Source organism: Dermacentor silvarum, chromosome 8 (genome assembly GCF_013339745.2).
Source record: "Dermacentor silvarum isolate Dsil-2018 chromosome 8, BIME_Dsil_1.4, whole genome shotgun sequence".
Taxonomy (NCBI): Eukaryota; Metazoa; Arthropoda; class Arachnida; order Ixodida; family Ixodidae; genus Dermacentor; species Dermacentor silvarum.
In genome coordinates this window covers 130,868,970-130,895,571 of record NC_051161.1, presented here as the reverse complement: position 1 = coordinate 130,895,571, position 26,602 = coordinate 130,868,970, and the positions used below count along the sequence as shown (strand labels likewise).

At 46.6% G+C, this 26,602-nt stretch overlaps 1 long non-coding RNA gene across 1 annotated transcript; it reads right to left on the bottom strand.

Annotated features, from left to right (window-relative positions):
- Positions 1-646: 646 nt before the first annotated feature.
- On the bottom strand, positions 647-19,331 carry LOC125947372 (uncharacterized). Its single transcript, XR_007468249.1, has 3 exons — positions 19,175-19,331; positions 12,990-13,185; positions 647-794 (listed from the first exon to the last, which is right to left on the bottom strand). It is a non-coding gene; the product is annotated as an uncharacterized LOC125947372 (long non-coding RNA).
- Positions 19,332-26,602: the final 7,271 nt, after the last annotated feature.

The following is a 26,602-nucleotide window of genomic DNA, read 5'->3' as shown; positions in this document are numbered from 1 at the left end:
GCACCGCGCAGTAATAAAGCGAACAAGAAAAAAAAAAAGACACCGCCCAAGCACTCCATGCAGATGGTTAACCACCCTACTGAAAATCCCAGCATTAGTTTTATGCTGGGCATGCCGGAAAGTGTGCTGGGCATGCTGGATAATGTGATGGACACGATGGAATTCCTCGTGGGGATGCTGGGAGGATGGTGGGCGATATAGATGGTGCTGGGTTGACGCTGGGTAGACGGTGGAATACCTACTGAGTGACTCGGCTCAATGGTGGGTGTACTGGGTGTATGGTGGAATATATACTGGGCGATCTGTGGAAATCATGGGTGAATGATGGGTGTACTGGTTGAAGGGTGGGTGAATGGAGTGCCTGCTGAGTGAATGATGGGTGTTCTGGGTGGATTGGGAGGACAATGGATGACTATACAGGTGTTTCAGCAAACACTTTCAAAAATGTTTAAAAGTTGCCTGTGGTAGATGGCACAATTCTAGTTAATGAGCTGGTCCACTCGAAGAGGCAGACATTACTTGCAAAAAAAAAATTCGAATTTTCTGTCCAAGTATCAGCGTTACACTTTAAGCAGTTAAATCAACATTGGAAGTGGTTTAATTTCTACCATCAGTTAGATTGAACTTGTTCAGTTACACCTTCTGTGAACTTCAGTGGCTGACAGTGGCTGACGGGCCAGATGGCCATCCGGCGCTTCCCCGGCCACAGAAGCCGCAGTGCCTCCATCGAGTATGGAATGGGCGGCTCGTGCTCGACGGTCCCGCCGTAGGCGTCCTTGAAGTCCGCGTCCCTCCTGCGAATAATTCAGTGTAAACGTGAGCGGCCTAAATCCCCTTGATCTCGAAAGTAGCGACACTCTCCTTCGTGCGTGCGCTTTCCTCCTTACTTCTCCTGGGATTTCTCCCCTCCCCGGGCCGGCGCTTTGCGCAAGGCACGCTGAACCCTACTTTGGCTCGCTGCAGCCGCATTAGAATCAATACGCGCGCTTGTTTATTCGGCCCATTGAGGCGTTATATGGGAATTTATCCCTTGTGAAACTGTCATGACGAAAGTACACTTCCGATAGAACGTCGTAACATTTTTTTTGAGGACCCATCTGTAAAAATGAGCAGAATCGCTCAAAAAAAAAAGAGTACCAAGCAGTAGTTGAGCGGTTTGCCTCTACGTCGCCACTTGGGTTGTCCGTAACGCGGAGGTGTATTGGGCGCATATAATATAAGCAGCTTAGAGTATACACGAGAATTTGGTTCATAATCATGGCTCTTAAAAGGCTCATAGAAGGTATACCCAAGAAAAAATGTGATAATTTACTTAAACCGAATTTCCCGAAATGAGTGGGCCGATAACCTTTCTACCAATGCCACAGAGCAAAATACGTGCCATGTTTGCGAAAGAGCCAATATAGAACGTAACACACGCGCCTGTATTCCGTCACAATGAAACGACCAGAAATTGCATTCCATCACCTCTGGGACTACCCTTAACATGTCTCTCTCTCAAAAAAAAAAAAAAAAAAGAAGCTGACTTCTATAACTACGTCACTTGATAATTAAGATATAGAATTCGAGATGCCAAGTTTATCAGAATTGAGGGAGATCATCGGAAGCGCGGGGCTTGTATTTTATGAGCATCCGCGAACAATACATGCCAGATATGGAACTTCGCTTCCGTGCGTATGGCTTTTTACTCCACGCCGGCTGCCAAGATATCATTGAGCGGTTGTTTATTGACTTATTTTTACTTTCCCTTAACCAACTCCAGTTCATGTGCCTATATGCAGGACCCTTTCAGTTTACCCTTCTTTCAGTATGAACCAACTAGCCCGATATATCTTATTGCTGTAGGTGGATACCGCTTTCGCATGGTATCACTAATTCGGACTTTAGGGAGAACGCCAGTGAGCGTGACACACGCGCAGGATTGCCCGTCCGCACGAGCTCAAGGCTGCGGCGAGGCGTCTGCAGTGGAGCGCGATGGAACGGCGCCGCCATCTGGTGGCTGTCCAAGGAGTGGCGACAGCGGCAGTAAGCGCACGCGCGGAGAGTTTTACAACTGAAGGTAGTCTAGTAAGGCTGGTTGGGGCATCAACAGGTGTAACGCGAAAGTTCCCCAGCGAGGTCTGCTCAATGAGTTTGTAGCGGCCAATATATCGAGACTCAAGCTTCTCAATAAACCGGGTTTTCGTGCAGGTGTCCATAGGAGCCCATCGTCACCATGGCGGTAGGAAACGACGCGGTGAGAGGCATCGTACCGATGTTTGCCATCGTCTTGGCTTGCTTCAGTGTTCATATGGGCGCGACGACGACATTGGGCCAGACGAGACACAAACTGATCGCAAATAAATGGGGAAGCGTTAACGGGGCCACAGAAGAAAGATACGTGGAGTGATGAGGTTGGGTGGCGGTCGTATACTAAGCAAAACGGAGAGTATCCGGTGGTCCGTTGTACAGACGTATTGTATGCAAATGTTACAAATGGGCGAATTGCATGCCAGTTATGATGGTCATGTTGAATATACATGGATAGCATGTCGCACAGCGTACGCTGAAATCGCTCAGTTTAGGGCATTGGGATGAGGGTGGTAGCTAGACGTTGTCTTATGCACGGTGTTGGACGCTTGCAGAACATCATTAAGAGTGCTTGAAAGAAATGCCTTGCCTCGGTCGCTCAAAAGATTGTGAGGCACCCCTTGACGTAAGTAAATAGCCTGCAAGAAGAAGGCCGCTACTTCTGAGGCAAATAACTCCTGAACCTATTGAGGCTGTTTCAGCATACCGGGTCAAGTGGTCAACAGCAGTGACGATCCATCTGTTGCCGCCTGGAGTAGTTGGGAGTGGCCCGAAAAGGCCAATACCGACGACATAGAAGGGTTCTATTCTGATGGACAAGGAAGTGGTTGTAGCCTCCCGACCGGATCAGTAGTAGGTCGCTTACGGTGTTGGCAAAGCGGGCGCGAGGCAATTCATATACCGGGTGTTTCAGCGAACACTTTCAAAAATTCTTAAAGGTTGCCTGTGGGAGATAGCACAATTCTAGTTCATGAGCTAGTCTACTCGAAGAGGCTGACATTACTTGCACAAAAAATTGAAATGAATAATCGAATAATTAACAGAAAATCATTAATTAGGTTTTTAACGAATTACCTGATGGCCCATATTGCAATTTACAAATTGTAGCCGTGAAGTTCGCCAGGCGGATCCACTTGGAATGAGTTCTCGGGATGATATCAGTTTCGATATATTAATTTCTGAAGTTTGCGGAGAAATGCATGGGCGTTCCAGTTAGGTTCTTAACAAAATGTCGCTTTTTGCATTGAAGCAGAAAATTAAGTGGGACGCCAATGCATTTCTCCGCAAAGTTTGCGATTTATTTATTTATTTATTTATTTATTTATTTATTTATTATAAATACTTTCAAGGCCCGAAGGCACTACAGAAAGGAGTGGTATATGATTACAAACGTATGCAGTTAAATAACAGATAATGAGTTACAAAGCATTTTCCAAGGCGATCTTGAAACGTTCTGCATCTGCAATGGCAGCAATGGAGGAGGGAAGGTGGTTCCATTCAGTGCTTGTTCTTCGGACGAAAGAATCAGGATATAAGTTAGTGCGACACAATGGTAGGCTTACTTTGAAAAGGGGATCAGTTCTAGTTGAAACGTAGCAAGGCGGTGAAAATAGAGCGAGTTTCAACACTTGATTGTAATGGTATATTTTAAGAAAAAGATTCAGGCGTGAGCATTTGCGACGGAGGGAAAGGTCCGGTAAATTTAATGTTCTTTTCATGGACGTGACGCTAGAATGACGGGAGTAGTTTGACAGGATGAAACGCGCGGCGCGATTCTGAACTGCTTCAAGGGTAATTATGAGGGATGATTGACTAGGGTCCCATATGGCGCATGCGTACTCTAATTTTGAGCGGACGAGGGTTTTATAAAGCATTAACTTAACGGTAGATGGGACAGTGGAAAAATTACGACGCAAATAACCAAGCATGCGGCTCGCATTGCTAGTCACATATTCAATATGAATATCCCAGGACAGATTAGACGTGATATTAACGCCGAGATATTTATAACAGTCAGTGGGGGGTAAAGAAACATTGTTAAGGACGTAGGTAGGCATGCTTTGAGTAGAAGAACGCCTAGATATACGCATGCTTTTACATTTAGTTGGGTTGAGTGTCATGAGCCAATTAGTGCACCAAACGAAGACACTGTCGAGGTCACATTGAAGTTCTAGCGAATCTGTATTGTTAGTGATCTTTTGGTAGATTACACAGTCATCTGTGAATAGACGGATAGTCGAAGTTGAAACGCAGGAAGAAAGGTCGTTGATGTAGATTAAAAAGAGCAAAGGACCGAGAACGGACCCTTGCGGGACGCCAGATGTTACCGCAGTGGGGACAGAAGAGACGTTATTAGTTGTCACGTACTGGGTGCGGTTAGACAGAAATTGTTTTATCCACGTTAAGACATTGGGATCGATATTAAGCTGACTAAGTTTGAAGATGAGCAGGGCATGCGAAACCGAATCAAAAGCCTTCGCGAAATCAATGAATATACAATCTGTTTCAAATCCCAGGTCTGCATTAATGAACAGGTCGTTAGTAAAAGATAGCAGTTGCGTTTCGCACGAAAATGTTTTTCGGAACCCGTGTTGGGAATTACTGAAAAAACTATTGGACTCAAGAAAATCTATAAGGTGCGAGTATATTATGTGCTCTAATATTTTGACAGGAATGCACGTTAACGAGATGGGACGGTAATTGTCAGGAGAATGTACATCACCTGACTTATGCACGGCAACCACCTTCCCTACCTTCCAGTCCGAGGGCAGCACCTGCATTTGTAATGACTGTTGAAAAAGTTTCGATAGAATCAGTGATGAATATATTTTCGTACACTTCAGCATTTTCGATGAAATGAAATCAGGACCTGCAGATGACGAAACCTTTAAGTTATCAATCAGTCTCTCAACACCAACAGCATTGATCGCGATAGGGTCCATTGGTAGGAAAGAAAAGCTTGGGAATTGTGGAAATACAATGGGGACAGCTTTCTGAAAATGTGTAGCAAATTTAGAGTTTAGCACTGCGCAGCACTTATCTGAAGCTACTGGCGTGCCGGACTGAACTAACTGAAGAAGCGTATGTTTCGTGGGATTAATTATGCTCCAAAACTTGCGAGGATTAGAAGACAATAACGATGGAAGTGTTGTTTCAAAAAATGTCTTTTTGGTATTTAATACTGCAGTACAGTACTCTCGATTTACGTTGATGTAAGGCGTCCAACGATCAGTCTTGTGCGACAGTTTTGCGCGCCTGAATACCCGCTTCTTTTTGTTGCGCAATCTTTTTAAGGAATTATTGAACCATGGTGAACGGGAATTTGATGGAACTTTTCTTTTTGGCACAAACTGGTCAACCAGGGACAACAATTTGGTTTTGTAGAGCAACCAGTTGTCTTCAACTGATCGCTGCTCGAAGCCAGAGAAGTAATAGTCCACAAAGACCTGTAATTCCCGGTTTATAGCATCGATGTCTACTTTACTGTAATCCTGGATAATCTTAATCTGTTTCTTAGTGGAAACCTGGGCTCGCAAAGTGAAGTGGATTATAGAATGGTCGCTGATTCCTGGTAAATACGTTAGAGGAGAAGCTAAATCGGGTGCTGTGGTGAGTATTAGGTCTAAAATGTTCTCAGATGTGCGAGTCGTGCGTGTGGAATTGAGGACAAGCTGGGTGAAGTTGAATACTTGACAGAACTAAAAATTCTCTGCATTCTGCTGAATTCTGCCTAAGACAAGCCGAGGCATTTTTCCACATAATGTCTGGAAAATTGAAATCACCCAAGAGGAAGAGGGGTGATTTTGGGTACCTGACAAGAATCTGATTAATGACGTCATGAAGTTCATTGCAAAAAGATGACGGCGTGGTTGGTGGTCTGTAGCAAACACAAAGAATGATTTCACGACAAGCAATTACAATGCGCACGCACACAAGTTCAAGTGGAGATACAACTGGAATGTCATGAGAAACGATAGTATCGACAACCGTGATCAAGACACCACCACCGCAGCGAGCATCGCGATCGCATCGATAGAATCGATAGCACTTCGCACACTCAAGTATCTCCTGATTTTTTTACTTTCGCAGAAAGCCAGGTTTCTGTCAAAGCAATGATATCTGCGGAACAGGAATCGATGGCAAAGGACAACTGGACGCGTTTATTTTGAACACTTCGCACATTGGTAAAGAAAAATGAGGCGTTTTTAGCGCTCAATCGATTAACACCAAGCTATGACGAGCCACAAGGACTGTTGCGTGCAGATAGGGCGATGACATCGCTTTGCGCGTGAGCTTGTCTTGAAAAGTTTACTTCACAAACACTGCCGTTCGCTGCGCAATAAACATACGTTTTCTTGTTCATAACAAGCTTATTAAATTTCAACGAAAAGGACTGTCCGCTTGCTTTCCCAAACTCGAGCAATTTTTTTCTGGAGTTGCGTGTGGCTCTACAAAAGTCTTCACGGACACTTATTCCAGACCCCCTGAGCTTGCTTTTCTGCGAGAGAATGGCATCTTTTGTTTTGGGCAAAGAAAATTTGACAATGATGGGTCGAGCCTTCCCAGCTGTGTAAGATCCCAATCGATGCGCCCCAGAAACATCGGTGTCAGAAATTTGTAATTTGATGTTGCCAGACACAATGTCGCGAATAAGGCCCTCGGACTGCGCCCATGTTTCAGAATGGCTGTCAGGAATGCCAAAGAATATCAAATTTTCGCGTCTGGACTTGTCCTCAAGGTCGTCTAGGCGAGAACTGAGCGCCTGGCCTTCACTCCTGACAGCTTCCACAACTAGTTGTGGGATGTCATTTACGCCTGTGGAAGCTTCAAAAGACTCAACGAAAGCTTCAACCGCAGACAATCTCGTTGTTAGGTCAGCCACCGTCTGTGTTAGAGCCTCTTGCTTTTCTTTTAGTTCACCAAGAGCATTCATCACTTCATTGTGGCGGTGGTCAAGTTTTGTGGAAAGTGCAGAAATGGCCGTTAATACATCATTGTCAGGCCCAGGGTTTTCCTCTATATCTCCACAGCAAAGCAGCAGCTTCATAACAAGAACACTTTCACACAAGCACTCATAAACCACACTTGGGCACGGGAGAAGCAGCAAACAGACGTTGCTAGAGCGCTTACAATATAGAGATTCTGGTTTACTAACCTGCACAAAGAGCAGAAATGGGCTCATGAACGACTGCATAGCTGCCGCTCTCCCGTGCCCACTGAAAGGGCCGAGGTGTGACCAGCTGCTTAAGTACTCCCGCGTCGCTGCTGTCGAAGACAGTGTTGCCGACCATTCGTCGATAAACGCCGTATCAGCGTCCACTTCTGGTGGAAAGCAGACTTCAGTATCATCGATGATCGGAGGCAATAGCAGCACTGGTCCGGATGAAAAGCAGGTGGTGATCGCTGGGTCCACGACTGGTAGCCACGTGCCAAATAGGGCGATAAACTGCACAAAGAGCAGAAATGGGCTCATGAACGACTGCATAGCAGCCGCTCTCCCGTGCCCACTCAAGATTATCTCGAAAGTGGTGTCATCCTGAGAATTAATTCTAAGTGGTTCCGCCTTGCGCACTCCACGGCTACAATTTGTAAATTGTAATATGGGCCATCAGGTAATTAGTATAAAACTTAATTAGTAAAGTTTTAATAATTATTCGATTATGCATTTCAATTTTTTGTGCAAGTAATGTCCGCCTCTTTGAGTAGACCAGCTCAATAACTAGAATTGGGCTGTCTGCCACAGGCGACCTTAAATAAATTTTGAAAGTGTTCGTTGAAACACCCTGTATAGCTATGCTCGTGTAAAGACATGGCCAAAAAGAATCGGCTGCGTATGCGCTCGTGTCTTTTGTGGTAACCCAAGTGCCTGATGTAGGGTCATCGTGGGAGGCCTGCAAAACTGCAGAGAGCGCGGTAGAATGGGAACCAATCGATGGGCTTCCGACAGAAAAATGTAACGGTAGAGCACGTCGTCCTGCAACTTGAATAGTTTGAGCTGTTTCCATAGCCTGGCATTGGGTGGAGATGAAACACCACTAAGGCGATTGATGATACCATGCAGCGAAGCTGAAACGTGCGGCCCCGGTGTTTAGCAGTGGGTTACTCCCGACGCTGTATTGAAGCGTTTCTCTACTATTGGTTACACGTTTGTTTCTAGTGGAACACAAGCGCCAATGGCGGGCGGATGCTGCTAACCACGACGCCATGCTAATTCAAGATATCGTACGCATGCGACAACGGCGAGCCGAGGAGACGGCGTTGCGGGCAGAGCAGCGTCAACGTGGCAGTGGCGGGAACGCTTTCGCTAACGACGTCACTAATGGCGCTGCCAATGGCGCGCGTGCTTGGGTGGGACGTAGAGAACGACATAACTGACGGCGCAGCCAATGGAGACGTTTAGCGAAACATAGGACGAACGGTTTTTTGTTTCGCCTAGCCATATGCAGCTTTCGCTGTAAAAAACGTGGGCAGCTTGCACTAGTGGTGCAAGGCTGGAGTAAATAGTGGAGCTCGTGATCGACCTAGCTTTTCTTCCAGGTTTTACTAGGCTTGGCTAAGTTTCGCTAGGAAATGCTAAGTGCTGCTAGACACGGCATTCCGAATCGGCTCGCCTCCGACGCGCAGATTCTCGCTTGGCCGCGCCACGCGCTTCAAGATGAGCGGCTTCTTCTTCGGGTGTCAGGATCTTGAAGTTCAAATTCAAATTCTTTATTTCCAAAACAAGTTTGGCGGTTGACAGCGCTAAAAGCTGCGGTCTGCAGCTTGACAGAGGCCCGGACAACATATTCAAGGCAGGGCTTGACTTCGACGTGCATGTCGAACCGTTAAACAAGCAAAAAAACATATAAAACCGAAAATAACAGGTAATCAGAATAAGAATACAATAAGAATAAGACTACACAATAATAGATCATCATCAGCCTATATTTATGTCCACTGCAGGACGAAGGCCTCTCCCTGCGATTTCCAATTACCCCTGACTTGCGCTAGCGGATTCCAACTTGCGCCTGAAAATTTGCGAACTTCATCACCCCACCTAGTTTTCTGCCGTCCTCGACTGCGCTTCACTTCTCTTGGTATCCATTCTGTAACTCCAGTGGTCCACCAGTTGTTACCCATTCTACGCATAACATGGCCTGCCCAGCTTCATTTTTTCTCTTTACATCCATTAGAATATAGGCTATCCCCGTTTGCTCTCTCATCCACAATGCTCTCTTCCTGTCTCTTAACGTTAGGCCTAACATTTTTCGTTCCATCGTTCTTTGTGCGGTCCTTAACTTGTTCTCGAGCTTCTTTGTTAACCTCCAAGTTTGTGCCCCGTGTGTTAGCACCGGTAGAATGCAATATTTTAGAGTTTTATTTTCAACGACAGTGGTAAGCTCCCAGCCATGGTTTGGCAATGCCTGCCGTATGCACTCCAACCAAATTTTTGTTCTTCTGTAAGTTTACTTGTCATCATCAGGGTCCCCTGTCAGTAATTGACCTAGATAAACGTACTCCTTTACAGACTCTAGAGCCTGATTGGCGATCCAGAATTCTTGTTCCCTTGCCAGGCTGTTGAACCTTATCTTTGTCTTCTGTATATTAATGCTCAACCCCACTCTTACACTTTCTCGGTTAAGGTCCTCAATCATTGTTGTAATTTGTCCCCAGTGTTGCTGAACAGGACAACGTCATCTGCAAAGCGTAGGTTGCTGATATATTCGCCGTTGATCCTTACTCCTAAGCCTTCCCAGTTTAACGGTTTGAATACTTCTAAGCATGAAGTGAATAGCATTGGAGAGGTTGTGTATCCATGTCTGTCCCCTTTCTGATAAGTCAGCCCATTAAAAATTGCCAAAAGTGGAATTGGAGTGTGTTGCCTTAGGGCCGCCTAGTTCAAATCGTGCCATCCCAAAATGAACCTAGGATTTTCACGTGAAATTGCTAGACTAGAATCTGCAAATTTCCAGAGCACATTATGTGTAGAGCGGTGGAAAAAATATCAAGATGGTTAAGATTGTTGAACCAGAGAAATATAGAAGCAGAGATGAGATACAACGAAAACGCATTGCTGTAATGCCTTGTGTCCATCGTTTTTCCCACGAACTGAAGAACGTTGCCAGTTGGTTTGGCGTTGACGTTATTTTCCGCGCTCCAAAAAGTTGCAACGAATCTGCCAAGCGGTGGGCCAAGAGTATCACAACACGAACAAGAAGAAGTGTGTCTTTGCTTTAACAGGAGACGTCAGGTTCGTAAGATGTAAACTAGGCGTCGTGTACTTGTTGCCATTATCATACGGCCATGTTTACATAAGCCAAACCGGCTGGTGTGTTATTACCTGTCTAAAAGAGCATCGACGATTACTTGACCAGGATAACCACTCATACTTTACCAATGACTGCAACAGCCGTCATTGACCTGTCCTTTGTGAGACTATGATTTTGTCTGCTTATAAAAACAAACTAACGTGCAAAATAAACGAGGCCTTCTATATCAAAATACCTGCAGATAGGGGTGTAAGTGAGCTCGCGCGCCACGTGATGCTCTTAGTGCAAGTAAAAGCTCTGTTTTTTACATTTTTTTTTATTCTGAATACTCTTGGAAATGCTCATTTTACTTAGGCTCGATATATATAACATTATAGTCAAGGTAGCTGCATGAGTGGAAGAGGAAGGAGTGTGAGCGGAGAAGACGACAAAGAGAACGATTTTTGCCCGTCTGAGGCTCGCCCTGAAACCTGTTTAATAAACCCCGTTTTTCTCGCGTCGTAACAGTTTTGGTGAAGGTGCTGGGTACTTGAAGTAACCACGGACCCGGATTCATATACTCTTCGCTGAAGTCGTATCCCCGCAGGACTACCACCTTTGCCTGTTAACATGCTCAACGAAGGAGACGCTTAGGGACCGATCAAAGCCTGCTCGTACGTAGCGCTACAACCGAGAACCTCGGGTTTTCGCTGGGAAAGCAGGTGAAGATGTAGAAGAGTGGCTGAGGCATTACCAGCGAGTAAGCAAGTACAACGACTGGGACACTACCGACCAACTAACCAACGCTGTCTTCGCACTGACAAACACTGGTTTGAGAATCACAAAGAATTATTAGCGAAAAGGCACGGCGCCTCTCTGTTCCGACATGGGACTAGCCAACGGCTAGCAGGCCCCCCTGCATAGCTTCTCAGGACCTAAATAAAGTGTTTACTACTACTAACGACGTGGGAACGCTTCGTTCATGACCTAAAGGAATGCTTCGGTGACGCGGACGCAAAAAAGAACCGCGCAGAGCACGCCCTGGCACAGAGAGCATAGCTACCAGGTGAGACTTGCACTGCCTATATCGAGTATATATTGAAATTCTGCAAGCAAACTAACGCAAGAATGTCTGAAGAAGACAACGTCGGGCACCTGCTCAAGGGCACAGCAGAGGACGTGTATAATTTCTTGATCGGCAAGGACAGTCTTGCTTCAGTGTCTGATGTCATGAAGCACTGCCGTATGTTCGAGGCGCTGAAGATGCGCCGAATAATGCCAAAGTTTCGCCGATTGGCCAATGTTACCACTGTGGCCAGTATTGATATGATCTCTTCATTTGACCTGGCGTCGACCATAAGACAGATCGTCCGCGAAGAGCTGGGCAGACACTTCGAGACGGCACGTCGCCTGCCTGATGTCTCTGATGCCTCCTTTTCGCAAGTCCTGGCTACATCTCCACCTTTGAATGCATGGCAACCGTCGGTCAACGTCGCGGATTTATCACAGTGCCGACACACACCGGCATCGCGTGGCCACTACTCTTCGGATACCCGATTTGAACCTCGTATCTCGTTACGCCGGCGCCTCTGGAAGCCCCACCACTGGCAATGCTGCGCATTACGACCAATTCAGTCGTCCTAAGCGTGCTAACGTGTCTGACAGTTCTGAAGACTACTGCAGAAGCCGTCCGCTTCCGACATGCTACATCTACGGCGTTCTTGGTCATATATCCCGTTTTTGTCCTCATCTCCAAAGGCCTCGGTACGACCAACTTGCTGCCCCAACGCCCAACACCCAATGACCTTCTATGGCGCAATCGCCTTCTAGCAGCAACTTTTGTTAAGGAAACATCCGGAACCGCTCACCTGCCTCCGACCGTAGCGTGACGCCACCTCATGTTCCTCGATTGCACCGGTATCCTTCACCACGGCGTCGTTCAAGGTCGCCACGGCCGGAAAACTAGAGAGCGCGGCCAATGGAGGTGATGTCGCTGGATATTGGCCGCTGAAAGATATGACTCCGCTTGTGTTTATGTTGAAGAACAAAGTGGAATTCCTCGTTGATGGTGTGTCTACATTGGCGTTAGTGGACACTGATGCTGTTGTTTCTGTGATGAGTCTCGCTTTCCAAAGGTTATTAGGACGCGAAGTCCTATTTCAATGGAACCAAGGGGCAACATTTTGTGGCATGAGCGGGGATTCATTGCGACCTGTTGGTTTTAACAGCGAAGATGTTTAAGCCAGCCGTATTTGGTGGTGCATAGCAAGAAACTACCAAGAAAAAAAAGAAAATAAACTTTCATGCCGAGGCGGAATTCGAGCCCGCGTACCCCGGTCCCAAAGCGAGCGTCGTAAGAGTGGTGTGGATCAGAGAGCAAACGGGGATTAGGCGATATTCAAGTTGACATTAAGAGGAAAAAATGGAGCTGGGCATGCCATGTAATGCGTAGGATTGATAACCGGTGAACTAACCGGAGTTACAGAATGGATACCAAGAGAAGGGAAGCGCAGTCAAGGACGGCATGAAACTAGGTGTGGTGATGAAGTTAGGAAATTTGCAGGCGCAAGTTGGAATCAGCTAGCGCAACACAGGGGTAATAGGAGATCGCAGGGAGAGGCCTTCGTCCTGCAGTGGACAAATATAGGCTGATGATGATCCATGAATACTAGAAAAATACATATTGTGTACCTGATTAAATCAAGCTTGGCAGTTGTCTATAAATTATCATCATCATCATCATTAGCATCGTATCTTGCCACTTGTCTTGCGATGTGAGATGCGCGCCGCGTGGCGTCCATACGTGCATTGCAGTAGCAAAGTATTGCATCAGGTGGCACACCATGTAGCAGCTGCATAGGTAGCGTTACAAGGTATATGGAGAAGTCTTGAGGAAGAAAAATAAGATTATGGGGATGTATAAATATTGTTACAGTGCGTCAAAGGTGGTGGAGCAGCAGCAGCAGCAGCAACGATAACATTAGGCGAGCAGCAAGGAAGAGAAGGACGATGTGCAGTATCGGCACCCACTTGCCCTACGGCTCCCTGAAATAAAGGCCTATCGCACTCCGTAACAATATAGATGTAATGAAAAGCATGTATGGCATACCCGATTAATTCAAGCGGGCTTGGTGACTGTTTGTCACCATCTCGTTTCAAAGGAAATGTCATTATATCAGGATCATCATCATTAGCATCATATCGGGCCGTTTGACACGCCATGTGACATGCGCGCAATGTAGCTTGGATACGTGCAAAATTTACTTTGTTTTTCGGTAATATTTCACCACGTGTCCCGACATGTAGCAGTTCCATGTAGCAGTTTTATGCTGGACGTGGCTGAACCTTGTTAACTCAAGCAGTCTAGGTGACTATTTGTCACCACCCCGTTTAGAAGATGCCAATAAACGATCATCATTATCATCATCAACAACAACAACAACAACAACGTACCATGCCACGGGTCAAGGTATGTGAGATGTGCGCCACGTATTCTGGATGCCTCTTCGGTACACGTTATGGCACCTGCTCGCGAGGTACGAACCGCTGCTGGAGAAGCGAATCGTAGAGCTACGTGCGCAGCTACAACCAGGCATCATGGTTCTCAGCAGACTGTTGTGCAGAGAGCACAACAGTCTGCTGTTGTACAAGCCGCAGATGACGTCGACGCCGCGCGGACAGTTCAGATCGTTCTCATGAAAACGAGACGACGAGACCTTTATTTTTGTTTATTTACAAGTACCTTACAGGCCTCGAAGAGGCATTGTGTAAGGGGGGGGGCGATACAAACTAAGAACAAAGTAAGAACAAATGGGGTTAACATCAAAGCCAGTAAGAACAGTGCGGAACAAAATGAACAACAGCAAAAAAAAAACATGTCCAAGTACAAAACTGGTCATATGTATGTCACATGAATAGGCAAGTTTGAAACACATAAAATAAATTCAACAGCGTGTTGGACAGATCGAATGGAGCGTAGTGAAACAGACTACGCAGTTTACCGGTAGTAGTTCCATGGGATAGCAAACAGAACTTAATGCAACTCCATCACTTTGAAAAAAAAAAGATGCATGAATCATGGGAGCAAATGGACCAGCTAAGCATTATCAGTGAAATGGTTGATGAGATGCTCGCAAAATTTATCGTGATTACGCTGAAGGGCGATACTGTTTGGAAGATCATTCCACAGTCGTATGGCACGCGGGAGTGACGAGTAGTTAAAAGCATTAGTGGTGCCGTAGACACGGGAGTAGCTGAAGTCATTGTGTAATCTGTGCGATAAGTGAGAGGAACGTTGCAATTGTGCTAGCGGGGATCGAGTGGCAGTGACATATTTATGAAAGAGAGACAAAAGCGCAATGTCACGACGTAATGTTAATGGATGGAGTGAAAGTTCGAGCTTTAGCTGGGTTACACTGGACAAGTTGTTATAATTCCCGTGATAAAATGACAAGCCCTGTTCTGAATAGCTACTAACTTCTGTGTTAAATATTTTTGATGAGGTGACCAAATGGATGATGTGTACTCTAACTGGGGTCGGACAAATGTTTGGTAGGCCTGTTTACGTACGTGAGGAGTAGTGGATTGTAGGTTGGGACGAAGATACCCCAATGATCTAGAAGCAGTAGCAGAAATGGTAGTTATATGGTCAACCCAGGAAAGATTTTGTGTGAGGCGAACGCCTAGATATTTATACCATGTGGTTCTAGCCAATGTGTTGCTATTGATGTTCTAAGGAAAGAGCGAACGAACTGATTTACGGGTAAATGAGATAATTTTACATTTTGAAATGTTAAGAGTCATTAGCCATGATTTACACCAGTTGTTAATGCGATCCAGGTCACTTTGGAGGGATTGGTGATCATCAGCACTTTTTATGGAACGGTAAACGATGCAGTCGTCAGCAAATATACGTATACAAGATGATATGTTATTTGGCAGGTCATTAATGTAGATTAAGAATAGTAAAAGACCAAGGACACTACCTTGCGGCATCCCAGATATAACATAGGAAGGAGTAGAGAAGTAATTATTGACAACGGTGAACTGCTGGCGGTTAGAAAGAAAGTTACGGACCCATGACAAGGTTAGCGAATCTAATTTAAGCGCAGAAAGTTTTGAAATTAGTCGGCAATGTGGTACGCGATCGAATGCTTTAGAAAAATCTAGGAAGATGCAATCTATTTGTAAGTTATCGTTCTTGTTGTTATGAACGTCAGTAGTGAATTCAAATAACTGTGACTCACAGGAGAAGCCATTTCGAAATCCATGCTGATTTGGGAAGAAGAAATGATTTCATTCTAGGTGATCGTAGATATGCGATGCGATAATGTGTTTGAGCATCTTGCAGCAAATGCATGTTAGTGAGATGGGGCGATAATTTTCGTGCGAATGTTGATTACCACTTTTGAAAACGGGTACTACCTTTCCTATTTTCCAGTACAGTGGACAGTTCGCTTGTTGATAATGACTGTTTGTAGATGTGAAGTAAGATGACGCTGGAAATTGAAGTGGTATTTTTTAGTATTTTTGAATTTATTTCGTCGACACCGGAGGACGAAGACACTTTAAGGTTATTGATCAGGTGCACAATGTCATTAAGTGTAATGTCGACAGGTGCCATGCAGTGGTAATCAAAATCATTGACGTAGGGGATGCTACAATTATCTTCTTTGGTAAAAACAGATGTAAAAACGTGTTTAATGAAATGGGAATGTCAGCATTCGAATATGGGGTGTTGTAAGCATTATGTATCGAGATATCGTTTCCCAGGCTACGTTGACCTATCGTTTTCCAGAATTTACTAGGATTATTTTTTAGTAGTGCGATAAGGTCTTCTGAAAAATACTTATCTTTGGCTTCACAAAGAGCAGAACAGTATAATTTCAGGTAGTTTTATAATTAACCCATGCATCTGGCGTACACTCTCGCTTCGCGGCATCGTACAGGCCTTTTCTTTTTTGTCTTATGCTGATGTTTTCTCGTAAACCAAGGGTTAATTTTATCGTTAGATATTGTGATAAGTGGAGCGTGCTCGGATACAAATTCTGTGAGCTTGTCTCTAAAAAGAACTCAGTTACTTTCAGCCGACCTGTTATGAAAATGGGGCATTAAGATGTTATCATAAAAGACTTTCAGTTCGGCATTAATGGAATCGTAATTAGCTCGGTTATAGTCGCGAATCTGTTTTCTCGTTACACCAGTGAAAGGAAGCGGAATGTTAATGGTGATTTGAAGTAATTTATGGTCGCTCAGTCCATCTAAGTAAGTTATTCTACTGACTGTATCAGGAGCTGTTGTAAAGATGAGGTCTAGTATACTGGGACCGCGGGTAGGTTGGGTAACTACTTGAAATAGGTTAAAATCTAAAGTCAGATCAATGAGGCCTGATGAAACAGTACATGGGGCAGTGTCCAGTCAATCTGCGGAAAATTGAAGTCACCGAAAAGATAAGTGACATCTGCGTGGAAGAGCTCAAGTGCTCTCGCAATGCTTTCACTCAGCTTGTCTGACAAGGAGTGATCGGAGTTCGGTGCTCGGTAACAGTTGCCTATCAATATTTTGGTGGAAGATGTAATGCAGGCCGTTACAGATCAGAATCTGTATTAATATAAAACGATGTTAGCGATTTCTTAATGCCAAGCAGAACGCCTCCCCCTAGCCTATGAATGCGATCGCGCCTTTATATGTTAAATGAGCTGGAGCCTGAAAGAACTTCGCAATCACTAATGTCTGGGTGTAGCCACGTTTCAGTGAAAGCGATCATATCGGAATCACTGTCTTCGAGGAAAGACGAGGTTTCAGCACACTTAGATAATATACTTCGAATATTAGTGAATGATATTGACAAGAGGGAAGACATAATGACTGGTTTCGGCTCTTTCAAGATGTGCGCACGTTCACTGCGCATGAGCTATCGATTGAACTGCATGACAGTATCAGTCGTCAGATTGTAAATATAGGTTTTTGAGTCCATACGCAGTTTGTCAACTGACAACTTATACTTCTTTTTTTGCGATTTTGCGAAATTTATCACTTTTGCCCTGGCTTTGCGAGTTGCAGGCGAGAAATCTTCGCGTATCGCAAAATTTCTTCCCTTAAGTTTAGGCCCCGATGGCAGTATGAGTACTTTGTCCTTGAAATAGGTCAACTTGGCAATTATTGGCCTTCGCTTTTCTGGGCTATATTTTCCTAAACGGTGAACGCGATCAAATTCAATGCTGTTAGCGGTCATCTGCAATTCTTCCGAGGAGAATTTACCTATTTTTTGGTCGGACATTGCCCAGTCTTCACCTGACTCATCTTCTATGCCAAAAAAAAGAAGATTCCAGGGCCGCATCCTATTTTCTACATCCTCACATCTAAACGCTAAAGACGTCACATGTCTCATCAACAACAGCTGCTGAACTGGTAGCCCTCCGTGCGGCTCTTCATTTCATTCTGGAGGAACCACGCCATCCATGGTCAATCTTCTGTGACTCCAAGGCAGCCCTACAGAGTTTACTCTCAGTACTGCGCCATGGATCACATGAGCAGCTCGTCACAGAGATAAGACAAGTACACCATCGCATAATTGATGAAGGGCACAATATAATATATCAGTGGTTGCCTAGTCACTGTGGCATACATGGCAATGATCGAGCGGACGCAGCGGCCCGATCTGCTCATGACGGTGTCAACTGCGTTGCCATTCCTCTTTCGAGAGCCGACGCAGCGCAAAAACTTTCCGCGCTTGCGCGTGAACTAACATTGATGCAATGGAATTCCTCCGATTTCACAAGTGCACGCCTACATGCCCTGGACCCTAATTTACAGCTTCGTATTCCATTCGACCTTCCACGACGGGACTGCACACTTCTAATCCGTCTATGGCTTGGAGTAGCATTTTCAAATGCGTACTCCTTTCGTATCGGAATGGCCAATAGCCCACTTTGTGAATCCTGCGGGTGTAACGAAACAATCGCACACCTTCTTTGTGAGTGCCCTCGTTTCAACCCGCAGAGAGCAGCTCTCTCAGCGACAATAGATCAACTGGACAAACGCCCAATAACAGAAAAGAACATCCTTGGAAACTGGCCTACACAAACAACGGCGCGAGCCGCCCTGAAGGCACTGCTGCGTTACTTGAAAGACACCGGACTCAATGACAAATTGTGACTCTGCATTGTGTTACTTAGGACGGAACGTTCAGACAATGCAACACGCGAACGCCTTCGCGGACTTCATGACAGTGCCCACAGAAACAGTTCTGTTTTGTGTGCGTGTGTGATTTTCTTGTTTCCTTCCTTTTTGTTTATTCTTTATTTTCACTTCTTTTTTCCCTCTCTCCTTTCGCATCCCTTTACCCCTCCCCCGGTACAGGGTAGCCAACCGGAGATAACCTCTGGTTAACCTCCCTGTCTTTCCTTTACCTTTTTCTCTCTCTCTCTCTCTCACATCTTGACGCAATAGCCGTCAGTTGATCCGAGACGCACATAGTTTCCTCATTTTTGTCTTCCTCTGCTGTGCTACGCGAAGCAACAGCTGCTTCCGAGGTCGCCACTTTAGCATTAAATATTTGAACAGTGTTTTCATAGGTTTCCTGCTTTTCTTTGACCCTTTTTAGCTCTTCTAGTAAAGAACCTTGTGCTTCCTCAAGCTTTCGCATGGTTTCTAGCGCAACGGCAGAACGTCAGCCTCGCTTTTTGACATGGGACCTGGGTTTGACTCGACATCACCAGCAAGCAAGAGCAAAAGGTCACACAAACAAGAACAAAGACCAGCTGAAAAAAAACATGCGTTCGCTTCAGTATGTCTTCAAGAGCATGTGGGCACGACACCGCGAGAAGACAGCAGTTGCTACTCTTAACACAAACCGCGTTGTTTAGGTAACTAACCTGAAACATCAAGCAGCATGAAGGCATCTTGTCTGGTGCGATGTCGTGCCCGAAGTGTAGTCTTGGGTGCTTTTTATACTGCGCGCCGGCCGCCTCGAACGCAGCTGTCGTTGATACGGGTTGCCAGACGGACACGCAGGCTCCATCCAGAACTGGCGCATGATGTGTCGAATTCGGCGTAGTCAGCGGCAAGCACGTTGACGGAAGGTGGTCTGAGTCGATGAGCCATGACCAGATAGTCCAGGTGATAGCGGTCTGAAACATCAAGCAGCATGAAGGCATCTTGCCTGGTGCGATGTCGTGCCCGAAGTGTAGGCTTGGGTGCTTTTTATACTGCGCGCCGGCCGCCTCGAACGCAGCTGTCGTTGATACGGGTTGCCAGACGGACGGGCAGGCTCCATCCAGAACTGGCGCATGATGTGTCTTATTCGGCGTAGTCAGCGGCAAGCACGTTGACGGAAGGTGGTCTGAGTCGATGAGCCATGACCAGATAGTCCAGGTGATAGCGGTCTGAAACATCAAGCAGCATGAAGGCATCTTGCCTGGTGCGATGTCGTGCCCGAAGTGTAGGCTTGGGTGCTTTTATACTGCGCGCCGGCCGCCTCGAACGCAGCTGTCGTTGATACGGGTTGCCAGACGGACGGGCAGGCTCCATCCAGAACTGGCGCATGATGTGTCTATTCGGCGTAGTCAGCGGCAAGCACGTTGACGGAAGGTGGTCTGAGTCGATGAGCCATGACCAGATAGTCCAGGTGATAGCGGTCTGAAACATCAAGCAGCATGAAGGCATCTTGCCTGGTGCGATGTCGTGCCCGAAGTGTAGGCTTGGGTGCTTTTTATACTGCGCGCCGGCCGCCTCGAACGCAGCTGTCGTTGATACGGGTTGCCAGACGGACGGGCAGGCTCCATCCAGAACTGGCGCATGATGTGTCTTATTCGGCGTAGTCAGCGGCAAGCACGTTGACGGAAGGTGGTCTGAGTCGATGAGCCATGACCAGATAGTCCAGGTGATAGCGGTCTGAAACATCAAGCAGCATGAAGGCATCTTGCCTGGTGCGATGTCGTGCCCGAAGTGTAGGCTTGGGTGCTTTTTATACTGCGCGCCGGCCGCCTCGAACGCAGCTGTCGTTGATACGGGTTGCCAGACGGACGGGCAGGCTCCATCCAGAACTGGCGCATGATGTGTCTTATTCGGCGTAGTCAGCGGCAAGCACGTTGACGGAAGGTGGTCTGAGTCGATGAGCCATGACCAGATAGTCCAGGTGATAGCGGTCTGAAACATCAAGCAGCATGAAGGCATCTTGCCTGGTGCGATGTCGTGCCCGAAGTGTAGGCTTGGGTGCTTTTTATACTGCGCGCCGGCCGCCTCGAACGCAGCTGTCGTTGATACGGGTTGCCAGACGGACGGGCAGGCTCCATCCAGAACTGGCGCATGATGTGTCGAATTCGGCGTAGTCAGCGGCAAGCACGTTGACGGAAGGTGGTCTGAGTCGATGAGCCATGACCAGATAGTCCAGGTGATAGCGGTCTGAAACATCAAGCAGCATGAAGGCATCTTGCCTGGTGCGATGTCGTGCCCGAAGTGTAGGCTTGGGTGCTTTTTATACTGCGCGCCGGCCGCCTCGAACGCAGCTGTCGTTGATACGGGTTGCCAGACGGACGGGCAGGCTCCATCCAGAACTGGCGCATGATGTGTCTTATTCGGCGTAGTCAGCGGCAAGCACGTTGACGGAAGGTGGTCTGAGTCGATGAGCCATGACCAGATAGTCCAGGTGATAGCGGTCTGAAACATCAAGCAGCATGAAGGCATCTTGCCTGGTGCGATGTCGTGCCCCTGTCGCCGCGAAGACCCTGTTGTTCATGGTGCCGAAAGTGGAGCTACTCTTGAGCCATTCCTCCAGCTTACGCTGTGACTGTGCTGTGTGTGCCGCGCAGGCCTGTGACTTTATTTTCGTTTGCTCATCTGTTGTGTTTATGTCAAGTATGATGTATTGCATGTGCGATAAGTTTAATTACCTTCATACCTTCATACCACAGTTGTGTGCGTGCCTACGGGTGAATAAGTTTTCTTCTCAAATTGCCGGCATGTTCTCGTTTAGAGTGCCCGGATGACGGCTCTGGCTTTTGGCTCAAGGTCACTTGAAGGTCCCCGACAACTGGAGCTAAACGCACTTCATGCTTAATACTCCTGCCGTAACCATGAATTTAGAACGAACCTCCGAGATGTGACCAGGCGATCTTCTGCGCATTTCATGAGAGTTGGCGGTGGCAACGACACTTCCTCACGCTGAACGAGAGACTCGCTGTGAACGCGGCCGTTTTTGTCGCCGACTATACCGCCCTTAGACTGGGAACTTAGACTAGCTGTTAGAATGGGAAGGCTTAGGAGCGAGGATCAATGGCGAATATCACGGCAACCTTCGGTTTGCAGGTGACTTTGTCATTTGTTCAGCCACAATGGGGATTAATTACAACAAATGATTGAGGATCTTAACCGAGAAAGTATAAGAGTTGAGTTGAAGATTAATATGCAGAAGGCAAGGATAATGTTGAATAGCCTGGCAAGGAAACAAGAATTCAGAATCGCCAGTCAGCCTCTAGAGTCTGTCAAGGAGTATATTTATCTAGGTAAATTACTCAAAGCCGACCCTGATCCTCAGAAGGAAATTTACAGAAGAATAAAATTGGGTTGGAGTGCATGCGGAAGCCATTGCGAAATACTCACTGAGAGCTTACCGTTGCCGTTGCAAAGAAAAGTGTACAATCATTGCATTCTGCCGGTCCGAACATATGGATCAGAGAACAAACTCGGATAGCCGATATTCTAGTTGACATTAAGCGAAAAAATGGAGCTGGGCAGGCTATGTAATGCGTAGGATGGCTAACCGGTCGGGTTACATTAGGGTTATAGAATGGGTACCAAGAGAAGGGAAGCGCGGTCGAGGACAGCTAAGAACTAGGGGGGTGATGAAGCTAGGAAATTTGCAGGCGCAAGTTGGGATCAGAAATTGGATATAGCAGGGAGAGGCCTTCGATCGTCCTGCAGTGGATATAAATATTAGCTGATAATGATGGCGATAAAAGTTGATAAGGATCGGATGAAGTCCGAGGACCGATAATGATAAGGGCCGGTTCATGTTCGATAAGTTTGCTAAGGGTTGATAAAGATCGGATCGATTGCGATGAGGTTGATACCGATAGATAACAGTTGATAAACCTCGGATCAAGTCCAATAAGGTTGATAACAACCAATAATGGTTGATAAGTTGGTTCTAGTGCGATAAGGTTGATAACGATCAATAAGGGTTGATAAGTCTCTATACTGGTCGGATCAAGTTTCATAAGGCTGATAATGATGCCGGGTTGCGTGGATGGATGGATGGAAACAACTGTAGTAAAATCCGGCGAAGTTTAACGATCCGTGCTCAGGTCTCCCATGAGGGCACTTCGAGGCCTTGCCTCTTCGCCGCCTCCCGGGCCCACTGAACTGCCCACTCTTGTGCTTGAGGTTGGAGCTGCGCAGAGCGGCGGTCCACTTCGACGCAAGAGCCTGCGGAGCTACTGCCATTTTCACTGCGTGGAGATAACCAAGTGGCACAGTTCTTACGCATACTTAGACAACTCCCAAAGGTGTTTCTGCGTGAATTTTTTTCCCCTTGCCTTTCCTGCTGTACGGGGTGGACTGCCACAGGCGTCTTTTAAAACACTGTCGGCGCTTCACGTGTTTCCTCGAGAATTTCACTTACCGCCGGTTATAGGCCAAAGCGCCAAGCGTGTGACGTCAACTTTGTTGATGGGGACACTGGAGTCTCCGGATATAAGGGCGCGCGGAATTTTGCGTCGACGTAATACTTTGCACAATTATTCTTCACCGCGTTGTCTACGCAGCGGGCTTGTCGGTTTTCAATGACGAAGTTTGCATGCGAAAGTTTCCTTAAAGGCCTGCTTTGACCGACATAAAATCAGTCAGGAAGGTAGTTGCATAGCGGAACATGTGAAAAATAGCATCAAAGCATCAACAGCTTTCATGCTATGGATGCATTCATGCTGAATGGTGTGGGGAATGCGTTCGTTCATTCGGCTGCGGTGCCATAGCGCAGCACGTTCTGGGCATAGTGGTAGCGTCCCGGGGAAGTCACTTTCGAGCTTCGCCCGTGCAGGTCACTGCTTTCACTCTTCTATTTCCTTTGAGGGCACCGTACAGCAGCGGGACCGTAAAACACTTGCTGCTGCCTGCCCCCAAACGGAACAGGGTGGCCGGGAAACCCCATCAGTCTGTTAGGGCTTGAGCTCGCGTCTTCTCTCCTGGCGGCTCGAGCCGACCATGGGCGCGGTGGCGCGGGGAAAAGCTCTGGGACAGCGACATGAACCGTGCACCTTGAATTTCGATTCTCCCGGTCAGCCTTTGCTGGTCGGCCCCGCCGAGGGTCCCCTACCAGAGGCGTGGACGTGTCTGTTCTCTTTTCCTGTTCTGGAGGCCTCGCCAAAGAGATGCTGCGCTCTGCATTACGAAGAGATGCGACTGACTTCACGTGCGCAGTCATACGGCGCCAGGTCGCCCTTGAAGGCTACCGAGCTGAAGGAGCATGTCCTAATAGCACAGTCGTTGGGAACCATCCTCACATAGCGGCGTATTACAGCGTTTTCTAATACTGTTGTGTCACCCTTGAATTGCGGGAGCTCCGGCTCATGCGCACCGCGCAGATAGAGTGTAACACCTAGTCAAAACCAAATTTAGTTGCCTAAAAACGCATTTTGTACTCTAGGCCTTCTTGCTGCACTCTGTATCGTTTTCAGTGGAGACCGACCGAGCGTGCTCTTCGGGCGCACGAAACACACGCGGCTGAGCCCATCATCCCCTGAAGGCACGGATCCTCGGACCCGCGCAGTGATCTATGTGACTCCCGGTGGTGCATCACAAAATGGAAACCACATTGGAATTGCCGGTAACCGCCAATTTTATGCAGATTCTTTATAGGTAGACCTGAGCACTTTGAAAGTATCCTTGTCACGAAAAAATATGGGTCGAACCCGAAGGTAGTGCAGGCTAATGCAGTGTCTCAAAACGTTAGCTGTCACCAAGGAAGAATAGGAGAAGCTGGCACGTTACGCACATACCAGGCATTTTAAAGAGCGACTTTGGGCCGAAAGATCATGCGTGCCATCGTGGCCTAATAGTTAGACCATTAGGCCTCTTTGCTTGACGACAAAGGTTCAATGTCGTTCACTTATCTCTTCAGAGAATTATAAGTTGCCTTCACGTACTATGGAGGTATATAACATGAATCTCGGTGTCTTGAGGACACGTGCGCATGCCACAGTGTGCACAAAATCGCATCTTTGTAAGAGATACGGGGTTTAGAAACGTCATCTTGATATTTTGGACTGTGTTAGGTCACCCGTGACGCATGCACGCGCAGTTATCGAGACGTCACATTCATCACAATTTTAGCATGCTGTTGCATACTAAGATAGTTAGTGGTGCTAAGTTCCGACCTAGTTTTTTCTCTTATGTGTTATTGATAGTTCGAACACAACGTTTTAATTTTAAACGGTGCAATCTCGTTATTTGACTTTCACCGATAAGTAGGCTAAAAAAAGACAGGCTTCGCTTGAAGTCGACATACAGCAAGATACGTTTTCACAACTTCGGCATGATGCGTCTTTTGGTAGGGATTGTATGGCTAGGCTGCATACTTACGATGGCGATGGCACAATGAAGGTGACAGCCGACAATGGCGACACGAAGACGTGGTTGACGTGACGAGGATGAGGGCAAGACGGCGGCAGAAGATAACAACGACCACTTCGAAGACAGCACGACGTCTAACGCGTGCCGCAGTTCCAGCGGCCTTTCCATGTCTGCTTGGTACTAGCTGCTACTGGCTATGTTCAGCGCACGTTTTGGCATATGCCGCAGGCACACACAGGCGCGACAGAGCTTGGAACTGGCCAGACAGCCTTGAGGCTCTGAGAGCAGAATGCCACATAATGTTTATGGTGCAACGTGAGCATCACAATAAGCGATGCCGATGGATGTTAGCTGCGCCCATATACCACGACGGCGTTTACGACATTTCCGTGGAACGTAAGAGCTCTGGAAGGACCACGGCGAGTGCATCTCTCTCCTAGCTGTTAGACTCTCAAATCCATCCAATAAGAAATAAAGAAATTCGAACTATATGAAAGAACTTTATGCACGCAAGACGAGGACAGAGAAGAGTCTAAGACACGCTCGTGTGTCTTAGCCTCATCTCTGTCCTCGTCTTGCGCGCATAAAGTTGTTTCATGTCTTACCAACATGCCCAAAAAGTCACCTTAGGGTCCAACTATATGCTTTGCCAAATTGTAAACCATGATGCTGCGTTTTCAATAGATATTACGCGTAAGGGTTACTGCTGTTCTTAAATATAGCCCTTTTTTCTACATGTGTATGTATTGGATTTCACACTCTTAACCCTGAAATGCCCAATGTATCAATCATATATGCTATGCCGAGTTTGATGCCTCAAAATGCCGATTGAAGTGCGGGGAACGTAATGCAAAGCCCATGGTTACGTTTTTATTATGCTGGAGTGAACTTTCAGCAGTGGACAGTGTAACACACCGTTTTCTAATTAATAACTACAATAATTAAGTTGTAATTGAAAAACATATTTTCCCCTTCTATCGTACTCTTCATGGCCAGAAATAAACGTCAACAATTTGTTCCAATTTTCTTTGATGTGGAACTGTGTTTGGGCATTAAGGGAAATGGAGCAGTTTAAAGCTATTTGGCCATTAGGACGTACAAATTGTAATAACTTTATAGAAGTGTCCGCTGAACGCGGATCTATCGTGCAAACGCAAAAGAAATGTGTTACTGCTTTGACATAAGGGACTCTTGAGGGCCACACCGCAAACTTGAAAGACAAGCGCATCTTGGGCATTACGCAAATAAAGGCAAGATATTGCATTCCGCTGCCTGAGATACAACGGAAAAGAGACACATTTTCCGGGTCGATTGTTTTTTGTTGGAGACTACCTTTTAAAGAACGAATTGAAACATACAAAAATACATCACCAGCGAGCTGTCTGATCCTGCTTACGCACTCCTGTTCGCGAGCGTCCAGATTGTTCGGGAACCGCGCGGCGATGCACAATGGAACGAAGTGTGTGAATGTTCCACGACGTCACATTGTTGTGAGCCGCATAGATTACAAGGTTTGAATCTTTTATTTATTTATGCTTCTTTTCTGCTTTCTGTACGTAAGTACAACGCGTCTTCGATATACATGCGCTTCGCGCTGAAGCTTGCTATACGACCTGAAACGGGAGAATTCGCAGACGGCGCACCTTTTGTTTTTATTTTGTCGCACAAGTCGCTCGCCTCACAAGGGCTATGACGTACGACCTGCACATGAGGGCATGCGCTCCCAGCTCGCACTC